Raw genomic sequence first — 12,167 nt, 5'->3', positions numbered from 1 at the left:
TGTCCACGTGGCTGAGTGGATTTCCTCCAGGTGCTCTGGTTTCCTCCCACAGACCAAAGCTGTGCAGGTTAGGTGAATTGGCCATGCCAAATTGTCCAAATATGAGGTGGGGTTATGGGCCTAGGTAGGGTGCTCTACTGGAGCATGGGATGGTGCAGACTCGATGGGTCGAATGGTCGCCTTCCGCAATGTAGGGATTCTATTTTTAAAAAAGTCCCATTCCCCAATCACCCCTGTGCTCGCTGACCTACAATGGCTCGCAGTCAAGAAATTTCTTGGCTTTAAAGTTCTCATCCTTGTTCTCAGATCCCTCCATGGCCTTGTCCATCCCTCTCTCTGTCATCTCTTCCAACCTTCCAACCCTCAGAGATACCTGCACTCCTCTCATTTTGGATACTTGAGCATGCCCAATTATAATTGCTCCACTACGTGGTTGCTGTGCCTTCAGGTACCTATTCCCCAAGCTCTGGAATGCCCTCTCGACAACATCTCTGCCTCGCTTGCTCGCTCTCCTCTGTTAAGACACGTTAAACCCATGCCATTGGCCAAGCTGTTGATCACCTGATATACTATCACCTTACATTGCTAGGTGTCATACATTGTTGCCTCATGCTCCTGTGAAGTGTCTTGTGACGTTCCATTATGTTAAAGGTGCTATATAAATGTAAGTTACTGTTGTTGACATTTAGAGTAATAACATAAATGGATAAAACTAGACCAAGAGTAGAAGTTTTTAAATTGGGGAAATGCCAATATTACTAAGCTGGGGTGTCATTTGCCGTAAGTGGAGTGGAAACAGCTACTTGAAGGTCAATCAGTGCCACGGCCGCTGGAGACATTCAGAGGGCAGATAAGAGAGGATTTGGAACAAACACATTCCCACAAAGAAAATAATGAACTCACAAATCTAGCCACTCGTGTCCGTGTCTGTCTGTCTGTGTCCCCCCCCCCCCCCCCCCCCCCCCAAGATGCCAAGGAGAATACAGAGTAGGATAAGGCAAAAAAAAAGCTTTGTCACATGACAAAAGTTAATTACTGGAGAAAGCAGAGCGGAGTAGAGAAAGTGCAAGGGTAGAAATAAAAAGGAAATTTGGAAAGCAAAAAGAGGGCATGAAAAATATTGGCAAGTAAAATCAAAGAAAACCCACAGATGTTTTATAAATACATAATCGTTCCTTGGTTACCATCTTGTTATTTAAGTCCAAAAGGTAACTTGTGCATGGAGGAATGAGTTCTTAAATTGCATGTGTTTCACAAAAGATGGAGATGAAGCAGACATAGCAGTGACGGAAGAGGAGTACAATACTGGATGGGAAAAACATTTTTGTTTTATTCATTCATGGGATGTGGGCATTTATTGCCCATCCCTAATTGCCCTTGAACTGAGTGGCTTGCTAGGCCATTTCAGAGGGCATTTCCCACATTGCTGTAGATCTGGAGTCATATGTAGGCCAGACCAGGTAAGGACGGCAGATTTCCTTCCCTAAAGGACGTGAGTGAACCAGACAGGTTTTGTGACAATGGTTTCATGGACATTTAATTTCAGATTTTTACTGAATTCAAATTCCACCATCTGCCGCAGTGGGATTTGAATTGGGGTCCCCTGAGTGCCTGGATTGAGAGTCCAGTGACAATACCACAATGCCGCTATCTCCCAAAATGATGATGGATGTAATATTAAGGTGTTTAGCATCCTTGCAAGTGGATACATCACCAGGCCCAGATGAATATGTATCTCATGCAGCTACGGGAAGAAATAGCAGAAGCTCTGATCATCATCACCCAATGCTCTCTGGCTACAGGCATGTTGCTGGAGGGCTGATAATGTTACATCATTGTTTTAAAAGGGAGGAAGGGGGTGCCTAGAGGAATCAGCTTAACCTTGGTGGTAGGAATATTAATGGAAGGAATATAAGAGAAGGTAGAAACTGTCATCTAGAATGGCACGGTTTAATAAATGACGGTCAGCATGGATTTGTTCAGGGAAGGTCGAATGGCCTTTGGAGGTTGGGTCAACTCTGCAAAAATCCATAGAGGTTAGAGGGACTGTTATGCTAGAACTAGATAAAACACTAGTTACACTGCAGCTCCAGTACTGCATTCAGTGTTACAGAAAGAACATGATCACACCAGAGAGGGTACAGAGGAGATTTACGTGGTTGTTGCCAGGAATGGGAAATTTTAGCAATGACCAATGTACAGGAGTTCTAAGTCAGGGTAACTAACTTCCCACTTTGTTAACCCAGTTTGATTGGATAGACTGTGATTGTTTGCTTGGAAACACTGGAGGCTCGGGGGATATAATTGAGATGTATGAGGGGTCTAGGTAGGGTAGACAGGAACCACCTAGTTCAGTTACCAAAGAGATCAGTTACCAGCAGGTTTAGATTTAAAGTGATTGGTAGAAGAGTTAGAGGGGAGTTGAGGTTTATTTTCTTCACCCAGAGGGCCTTGAATGGTGCCTGATAGGGTGAAAGGGACAAACACACTCAGCACCTGAGATACTGTAATCTCCAGGCCTACAGATCAGCAGCTGAATGGTGAGATTAAGATGGATGGCTCATTTTCCGCCAGCACAGACGCAATGGGCCGAATTGCTGCTATATTCCTTTACATTGCATGTATTTGTTAATCCAAAATGTGAGTATTCAGGATGGACTTACCACTGCATCAACTCAGTTTATGGTACCAGATCCCAAAGTAAATTCAGCTCCCACCCACTACATATTCAGAACTGGAGATGCACTCACACCGTGGTCATATCAGGTCCCATTAGACAGTAATAAGTGCACTCTCCATCAGTAAACTCAAAGTCAGCACAAACTGCTACTACCAACTCTCCCTGCTGATTATTAGAAGTTAATTTGCATTCCATATGTCATTATTCAAATGGTAAGAAACAAGTTCCAACATGCCTTCTTTTCAAAATAATCAAGTCACGATCATTCTCAGGGTGAAATTCTCCCATCTGGGACTAAGTCCTGTGGCAGGGTTAGGGATCGTTGAGTGTTTCCCGCTGCCGTGGCTGGTAGGAAACCATGCCATATCTTCCATCCTCAACATCATTAATTATGCACCGAGAGGTTTCACCCCATATTCCGTGGCGGGTGCAGGTGTGATGGCTCGAGTCCCGGCAGCATATCTGGGCATCATTTTGTAAAGGCACTCAACCTCATAGGCCCACCGTCGAAGGAGGAAGATAAACCTCCACGAACACTCCGAGGCAGGAAGATGGAGCTCCTGAAAAAGATGGATCTCCGGGGAAATTCTGAGGCTGGGAAATGGACTGCCTCATGACACTGAAACAGGAAGATCCCTTGTAGATGCACTCGCCCCCACCCCACCCATTGCTTTGGTGTTCCGGGGTCCAGGTTGCTGGCACCCTCCATCCTGAACTCCGGATGCGGGCCCAGGAATTGGTCAGCTGAGTCCCGATATCTGCACGCCACATTGTTCCCGACATGTTCTGGGCCAGCGTGTTTTCCGGCTAATGTTGCAGAGTATCGGGAAGGGTGGAAGTCAGATGCCGGTCAGGCATGGACCTGCATCCGACAGGAGATTTCCATCCTCAGTTTCGGCGCGTTTAGAAACATGCTTCTGTTTGTTGACCAAGAGTTTATTTGGATTTTCTAACCCTGGGGACATTTCCTACGGTGACGAATTCAGCTAACCGGCAAGGATGTATGGTGTTGCAAGTTACCGCAGAAGTTTACAGCACAAAAGGAGGCCATTGGAGCCATCAGATCTGTGCTGGCATTTTGCCAGAGAATGGTGAAACTAATCCAACTGCCCATGCTGCTTTCGCCTTAAACCTTCAGCTGCTTGAAATGATTTGTCCTATTTTCTCTTCAAGGGTGAAATGGCCTGTGTGTCAACATATGGCAAAACCAGTCCAAGCTCAGTCAATTCTTTGTCCATAGAAATTTGAGTGTGGACCGTGGGGAGTCAGGGCTGTTCTCAGCTCCCAAGGGCTTTAGTATTTTCCTTAGTACAAAATTTGCCACTAAACTAAGCCATGTGTTAGAGTCAGAGTTTGGGTTACTCACAATTGTAGGTGATAGTTCAGAAGTGAGGGCGCTTTGGAAGGTCTCATTATATATACGATGAGTATTTAATTCTGGTTCAAGTCCATTACGGCATTTCCCTAACAGTAAATCTTCCTGCAGAATGAACTAGATTAAGCCCATGATTATCTCATTATATAATTCCATTAAAATATTTTTAAAATGGCCAAATTTAAAGACCTAAAAACGATTTATACCTGCAGAAGAATCACACAAAGCATACTCAATTTTCAGGACTAAAAGCAAATACATTCTTAATTGCAATTACGATGTTCCCAGCACGTATAAAAATTAAATTAAGTGAAGTTGGAATTACATTTTTATTTGCTCTGGTGTGCCATTAAATACATGAGCTTTAAAAAAGAAAGATTCATATATTTGTCTCCTACTGTATCTGTGCAACAACATGTTACTACCCGCCGAGTGGCCAAAACCTACATTGTGTACAGTTCCCCTCCAACACCTTGGGAGTACGAACTCCCCAGGTGATCAGCGGGCAGAGCCTCCCCCTAATCGGAGGAACCCCACAGGATATAAACCCCGACCTGGGAGCAGGTTGGGGAGAGTCAGCCTGCGTGGAGAATAGAGTAGTTATTGTATTGTGCGTAGTAAATAAACCTAGTTGTATCCTGCCTAGCTGGCCTCGTGTGAAGTCCTGGCCTTCAGTCTCAACACTGGTGACGAGGATAAAGTGGAGCTGCCGCAGCCATGGGACTTTTCGCCACCAGCCAGCTGGGCTTGGAGAGGCCTCCGCCCTGAGCAGCGCAACGGTGCTCATTGGTAAGCTAGACCCGAGACAGATGATTGGGCCCAATACGTTGAGCGGTACAACTTTTTTTCCCGGAAGAACGCCATCGCAAACAATGAAAGGCAGATTGTCACACTGCTGACCGCCGTCAGCAGTCCATCCTATGCATTAATCAAAAACCTCACCTACCCGGACAGGCCGGACACCTGCCTTCGCAACGTTGGTCGGAAGACACTTAAATCCACAGACCCCAATCATGGTCCAGAGGTACTGTTTTCATACGGCTTTGCAGGCCGTGACTGAATCCATTGGGAAGTTTTTGCCATGCTTGCGGGGATTCATCGCCCCCTGCGAATTTGGGGATGCTCTGGTCGGATCCATAAGGGACCATTTCATCTGTAGACTGTAAGACCGGGAGACGCAGCGCAAATTGCTGATGGAGACTCCCCTGACCATCCAGAGAGCTGTGCACATCACTTTGGCTTTCCCGGGAGAGTGCCGAGCGCGGACTCCAGGAGCTCCAGGGCCTAGCGGTCCTCAACATCGGCTGCCGTCAGGACAGCTGGCCGGCCGTAACTGGAAATGATCAGCTGGGTTCCCAGCTACGGAAACCACCGCAGATCCCGCGACTTGTCCCGGAACAACCGCGGAGTCTCCCCCGACACAGCGTTTCAGGAAGGCAGCCACCGAAATCTGGCGGGGCGCCACGACAGGAGCGAGGCTCTTGAGTCACGTGGAGACGCCGTTCCCCGGCAACAGACCAGTTATCATCAACCCTCCTGCCTCCTCCAGAGGCCAGACACAAGACATGGATAACCAAGAAGCTGAGGACCTTCTCCTGCCCCATGTTACGGGCCACAAGACTGTGCCTATCCGGGTTACGCTGACGATCAATGGCCACCTCACCGAAATGGAACTCGACACAGGGCATCAGTTTCCGTCATCAGCCATCGGACGTTCGCCACAATCCAGATCAGCTTCCAGATACTGAAGCTTCGAGACATGGGGCCAGGTTAGCCACTGTTACCGGAGAGCCCTTAGCAATCAAGGGCACTGACCACTTGCCATTGTATACGGGGATCAATTCTCATGCTTGCCATTGATGGTAGTCAGCAGCGACAGACCCAACTTGCTGGGACGTGATTGGCTACACCGTTTGCAATTGGAATGACAGCGCATATGTCAGATGTACCCCCGTGGGCCGGAAGTGGTACTGGCCAAGTTCCCAATGGTCTTTGCGAAGGCCTCGGTACCATAAAGGGGGTGATGGCCACAATCAACGTGGACACTCAATCTAGGTATTTTGTGCCTGTCCAGTACTGTACACACTATGGCCCACGGTCAACCACGAGCTGGACCAGTTAGAGCAGTTGGGCAACATCCACCCCGTCCACTTCACGGATTGGACCACACCAATGGTGCCGGTACTGAAGCCTGATGGATCCTTATAACTCTGCGGTGACTACAAAATGTCCATGAGCCGAGTGTCCTGTCTCGACCGTTACCCGGTCCCAGGCATCAAGGACCATTACGCCAGGCTCATCGGGGGCAAAACATTCACAAAGCTTTTTTTTTTAAATTTAGAGTACCCAATTATTTTTTTTCCAATTGAGGGGCAATTTAGCGTGGCCAAGCCACCAAACCTGCACATCTTTGGATTGTGGGGGCGAGCCCTACGAAGACACGGGGAGAATGTGCAAACTCCACACGGACAATGACCCGGGGCCGGGATCGAACCCGGGTCCTCAATGCCCTGAGGCAGCAGTGCTAACCACTGCACCACCGTGCCACCCACAATGTTCACGAAGCTTGACATGAGCCATGCATGTGGCTCTGGACCCAGGGTCCCGAAAATATGTGACGAACACTACCCAATGGGGGCCAAACCAGTATATCTGGGGTTTCCTCAGCCTGTGCGATATTCCAGCGAGTCATGGAAAACATCTTACAGGGAATGCCAATGGTGGCCATATGCCTAGACAACGTCTTCATTACAAGTGCCTCTTACCAGTAACATATGAAGAACCTCGCTGAAGTCCTGGGTGGTTTGAATATGTCGGTGTCCAACTCCGAAGGGAGAAATCATTTTTATGCCCGAGGTCACTTACTTGGGTTACCGGGTGGATAGCGGGCTCTCCACCCGGTTGAAGACAAGGTACAGGCATCCGGCAGGCCCCCATTTCTCGTAACCCGATGGAGTTCCACTCTTTTCTCGAGCTGGTCAATTACTCCGGGAAATTCATACCCCAGATGGCCACGTTGCTCAACCCATTTCACCAGGTTTTGAAGAAAGGACAGCGATGGGACTTGGGCCCCTCGGACCAGAGGGCTTTCCAGGAGGTCAAGCGATGCCCATTATCGAACAGATCTCAGACCCACTTCGACCCATGCACGGCTTACCTGAAGTCCTGGTGTCCGATAATGGGAGAGCGTTCACCAGCCAGGACTTTGTATCGTTCATAGCTGCGGATAGAATACAGCACGTATGGACCGCTCCATACCACCCGGCCTGCGACAGGCAGTTCAGACCTGTAAGCGGGCCATGAAGATGACCGCCGGATCTTGGGAGACAAGGCTGGCTCGTTTTCTGTTCAGCTACCGCACAACACCACCTGTTACCACCAGTGTTGCACCAGCAGAGTTGCTCATAGGACGGTGGCTCAGCACTCGCCTCAGCCTCGTTTTCCCCGACATCGGTGCACAAATCCACCAACGGCAGGACTGCTCCAAGGCAGATTCACACAGGCACTCGCAACTACGCACTTCTGCGATGGGCGACACCGTCTATGTGCACAATTTCAGTGTCGGAGCCACATGGATCCCAGGCGTGATCCTCTGTGTGATGGGGCTGGTCTCCTACACTGTCCAGACGCAAGGCAGTGAGGCAAACTGCCACCTGGACCATATTCGTTGACGTATGTATGAACCGCTGGAATAGAGTTAGGGTGCCCTGCCCGAGCACCATCCCACTCGTGGCCTAGGAGGGTTCTGGAGACTCTGCTGGAGCCAGACCACCACTCGCTATCACCGGCGCCTGTCAGACGTCAGGAAGCCGCCGTGCCCACTGTGCCCACGGGGCTGTCCAGCAACGACAACGACGACTGTTCCGGACACTGGCCCGCCAAACAACTCCATATCAGCGGCGTTAGCGCTGATGCCTTTGCTGCCATTTTGCTCTGGAAGTCGACTGGCTGAGCCAGTAGCCCACCCGCACAGGGCAGAGCGGAGTGCTTTTTACAATCCTGTCCTCTGTGGACCTCAACCCCAACAAATCTGCAGCCATAAACCTAAATCCTAACGCTAAATCCTAACCCAACATCCTAACGATGTTATTCCGCGTTCTAATCTGCAATGCGTGAGCTCGCATCACAAACCCATAACAGAAAGGTAACAACCAACAACCAAAACATTTATCTCATTAATTGTTTGAGGGAGCTTGCTGTGTGCAAATTAACTGCCACATTTCCTACCTTACACCAACCAACACACTTGAATAACCCTCCACTGGTTGTGAAAAGCCTGGGACATTCCAAGGTCATAAAAGGCACAAGATAAATACAATACTTTCTTTTTAAGGTATAAACTTCATTGCATTTGTTTACCACTCCATCTCTGGGAGTGGTAAACCAAGGTAGCCCATCCCTACACGGTCTAACCTTCTCTCTCTCTCTCTCTCTCTCTCTCTCTCTCTTCCCCCCCCCCCCCCCCCCCCCCCCAGAAACAACACCATAGTTGGAGCTGGTTAACTCGGAAAGCATTGCCCCGGAGGAAAAAAAATAATTTGTCCCTCACATTCCCAGTTCTTACACGTGATTCCCAGTGGGACTTTGTATGTTTTGTGGAATTATAATCTCCATGACATTTCAAATTTCTATTCCATTTAAATATGAATGCAGCCGAATTCTGACAAGCACATAGTTTAAGTAATTTGCCAAGAAATGTTCATCCCTGGACCAGACTCTGCTGAGTTTAGGGATAAATCTATCCTGACTCCACTGCAAGGCCCAGATTTAAAATTAATCTTCAGAATATATTTTACCGTATCAGTGCTGCCCACTCTTTTTAACAGAATGGAGAAAATTACAGGCTGCCACCTGCTAATAGTAGATTAAATTAATTACAGGTTAAATATGTATCACTGATACCTTTTAGTGATGGCCAGTAATTTATTTCCCAACGAACCCTGATCCATTTCAATGCCTCATTTTATAAACGGTTATCACTACGGTTACACTCCGTCTAACGTGACATCATCAACTTTTAAATGAGAGTTTGGGGGGGGGGGGGGGGGGTGATGTGGAGAAATGGATTTCATTGACATATGGCAGAGGTGATCCTTTTCCAGGTATCCCCACCACATACCCAAACGACACCGCCACACGGTTAACACCTAAATTTTAATGTTACGGACAGGGGAGAGATGGTAGAATGTTTTTTCCACCTCCCGACTGACTGAAATGTTTAAAAGACAAGTGTTTTAACCCATTGAGTGTTATACACACACACACAGACACACACACAGACACACACACAGACACACACACAGACACACACACAGACACACACACAGACACACACACACACACACACACAGAAAAGGTGATTACAAAAGAGGTCATATGCACTTAGGTCTCAAAGGTCTAAAGATTAACTGTCACAGTTGCTTCTTTTGAGATGGAATCTTGAAACATTGAAGGCCATGATTCCTTTCGATCCACTGCAAGAATAGAGGTTAGAGGTTTATGAAGACAGATTCGTGGTGGCTTACTGCTTGTCGTAGCAGTTTCTCTGTCGTCAGCCCAGTCGAGGAGCTGTTAAAGCCCTGCAGCAGGGATTTTGTTTGGTTTTTCAAATAGGTAGGTAAAGACCAGCCTGAATTCTCTGCCTCCTGGTGGATTTTAGGCAGGGTGCTGTTTCCTTTGATGGTCTGGAACTCTTCTTCTTTCTTTATGTTCGCTACTCCAAAAATTTGTCTCATTAAACGCTCTTTATCAGAAAGTTGGTTTCTGTCGTGTGACCATGGTATCATTTTTTTTCCCCCATTATCCTCACAAATGGTCTCTCACACTTCAGTCACATCTCCCCTTAACACACAGGATGGCACAGTGGTTAGCACGACTGCCTGACAGCACTAGGGACCCGGGTTTGATTCTGGCTTGGGTGACTGTGTGTGGCGTTTGCACGTTCTCCCAGTATCTGCGTGGGTTTCCTCCAGATGCTCCGGTTTCCTCCCACAGTCCAAAGATGTGCAGATTAGGTGAACTGGCCATGCTAAATTGCCCCTTAGCGTCCAGGGATGTGCAGGTTAGGTTATGGGGATTGGACAGGGTAGTGAACATAGGTAGAGTGTTCTGTCACACAGTTGGTGTATTGGGCCAAGAGATTGAAATGTTTAGGCCTATACTCTCTATAGAATTTTGAAAAATAAGGGGAGATCAAATTGAGGTCTACAAAGGTCTGGATAAAGTAGATGTGGAGCAGATGCTTCCTCTTGTGGGGCATTCTAAAACGAGAGGTCATAATCTTGGAATAAGAGGTAGCAAATTTTAAACAGATTTGAGGAGAAACTACTCCCAAAGGGTTGTGAATCTGTGGAATTCGCTATCCCAGAGTGTGGTGGATTCAGGGACAGTGAGTAAATTTAAGGAGGAGTTAGGCAGATTTTTAATTGGTAATGGGTTGAAGGGTTATGGAGAACGGGCAGGACAGTGGAGTTGAGGCCAGGATGGGATCAGTCACGATCACATTGAAGGTGTTTAGGCTTGGCAGGCTAAATTGCCTACTCCTGCTCCTAGGTCATGTGTTCTAGGGAGGAGATGCTCTGGCTGATTTTGCCATCCAGCTCTTGCTCTTTGGCATTGTAGGTAGCAGATGAGGAACATATCAACCATGATCGAATGGCGGAGTAGATTTGATGGGTCGAATGGCCTAATTCTGCTCCTCTAGCTTATAAACTTATGAATGGCCTCCTTCTGCACTGTAGAGATTCTATGATTCAGCAATTTTCAAGTTTCATTCATAGATTCATAGAATTTACAGTGCAGGAGGCCATTCGGCCCATCGAGTCTGCACCGGCTCTTGGAAAGAGAAAGAGCACCCTACCCAAGGTCAACACCTCCACCCTATCCCCATAACCCAGTAACCTCACCCAACACTAAGGGCAATTTTGGACACTAAGGGCAATTTATCATGGCCAATCCACCTAACCTGCACATCTTTGGACTGTGGGAGGAAACCGGAGCACCCGGAGGAAACCCACGCACACACGGGGAGGACGTGCAGACTCCGCACAGACAGTGACCCAAGCCGGAATCGAACCTGGGACCCTGGAGCTGTGAAGCAATTGTGCTATCCACAATGCTACCGTGCTGCCCCGGTATCTACATGTTCTTCTGATAGAATGGAATTCTTCTAAAACCCATTCTTTGGAATTTTACTCTGAAGCCGAGAAGTCTTCAAGTCCATTGTGAACTAATTTCCACAATCATTTGAATACAGGCAGCCATTAATTGAACAGGGAAGATGTGTTACATTTTGATGCCTTCTCAACTAATGACCAAGAGGTCATTTTCATTTTAATATCTTGCCCAGACATAGCTTCCAGACCTTGTAGTTCTATGTATATTGACAGGGCGGGGCATTGACAGGGGGGGGGGGGGTCATCTGACCTCACAACTCTATCTGTTTCAAGGGCAGTGTGTCCCTCCTCCATTTTGTTTTAAGATAAAGTGACCATTTCAATTAAGTCTGAGAGTCCATATTGCATGAGCATGACAGAAAGTAAAAGCTTATCCAATCATTTCTTTCACAAGCATCCCAACTTGACGACCTGTCGCACCATTGCTGGTCTTTACATAGTCAACAACCAACCATGAAGATCACTTCATTCATTTTCATATTTGTGCCCATCACTCTCACAAAGACGTTAATTCATGCTAAGGTACTGTGCCACAAGTGCTGACTAACCTCTATAACACACTCAAATGGATTACTTTTCATCCATAAATCTGGAATATGAGAATCCAAAGGCTACTCCGCGATTTGAAGCAGCGCAAAGACTGGGTAGCTCAGATATGACAAAATGTTTTCTGGAGATTAAGTTTAAAGCTGGGTCCTAAACTGACATTATAATCATGGAAGTAAGCAAGAGGAGCTACCTGGAGAGAAATTAGTTCACAGCAATAATCCAAAGTGTGCCAATAGTGATAGTGGGCAGTCAATTTTACACTGTACCTGATTTGAAAGTCAACAAAAAAGAAAATTGCTCAGGATGTAAATCGGCCTGTCGATCCTCTGTCAGCCTGTTCTGAACTACTTCAGTTCCACTCTCACTGCTTCCTGCCAAACAAAGAAGT

The 12,167-nt window shown here is 47.3% G+C and overlaps 1 protein-coding gene across 3 annotated transcripts in view; it reads right to left on the bottom strand.

Annotated features, from left to right (window-relative positions):
* ctbp2a (C-terminal binding protein 2a) overlaps nucleotides 1-12,167 on the bottom strand; it is a 433,668-nt gene that overhangs the window by 327,909 nt on the left and 93,592 nt on the right. Inside the window, exon 2 of one of the 3 annotated variants that reach the window (XM_072479240.1) lies at nucleotides 12,046-12,150. The exons of the other annotated variants lie outside the window; for them this stretch is intronic. The gene's annotated coding sequence lies outside the window, so the exon portion shown is untranslated. The remainder of the gene's footprint in view (nucleotides 1-12,045; nucleotides 12,151-12,167) is intronic. 3 annotated transcript variants of the gene reach the window in all.

Source organism: Scyliorhinus torazame, chromosome 16 (genome assembly GCF_047496885.1).
Source record: "Scyliorhinus torazame isolate Kashiwa2021f chromosome 16, sScyTor2.1, whole genome shotgun sequence".
NCBI classification, from domain to species: Eukaryota; Metazoa; Chordata; class Chondrichthyes; order Carcharhiniformes; family Scyliorhinidae; genus Scyliorhinus; species Scyliorhinus torazame.
Note: the sequence above shows the minus strand (reverse complement) of the source record. Positions and strands in the feature narration are given on the sequence as shown.